Source organism: Penaeus monodon, chromosome 33, assembly GCF_015228065.2.
Source record: "Penaeus monodon isolate SGIC_2016 chromosome 33, NSTDA_Pmon_1, whole genome shotgun sequence".
NCBI classification, from domain to species: domain Eukaryota; kingdom Metazoa; phylum Arthropoda; class Malacostraca; order Decapoda; family Penaeidae; genus Penaeus; species Penaeus monodon.
In genome coordinates, this window is record NC_051418.1 from 17,850,838 (window position 1) to 17,851,061 (window position 224).

Below are 224 nucleotides of genomic sequence, written 5' to 3' on the forward strand. Positions count from 1 at the left end.
AAGGAGTTTGGGTAGTTAAAGAAATATTTTTCCATTTTCTCCTCTCAAGTTTTAAGATGTAGGAACCCGTTGGGGAAAAATGCTCCTAAATTTGGTCTTTCGTATCTAGAAAAAGTCGGAAAAAACTGGATGTTTTTTACCCTCTTCCTCTCGAAGAAGTGACCGGGGTTAGCCTTTTTTTTCTTCGTACGAAAGGAGTGACTGGGGTGCCCCTTTTTTTTTTT

At 38.8% G+C, this 224-nt stretch overlaps 2 protein-coding genes across 2 annotated transcripts in view; one reads left to right on the forward strand and one right to left on the reverse strand.

The window, feature by feature from the left end:
* LOC119594115 overlaps positions 1–224 on the forward strand; it is a 9,666-nt gene that overhangs the window by 5,707 nt on the left and 3,735 nt on the right. The gene's annotated exons all lie outside the window — the stretch shown is intronic.
* LOC119594116 (guanylate cyclase soluble subunit beta-2-like) overlaps positions 1–224 on the reverse strand; it is a gene marked incomplete at its 5' end in the record, with an annotated part of 17,953 nt that overhangs the window by 5,625 nt on the left and 12,104 nt on the right.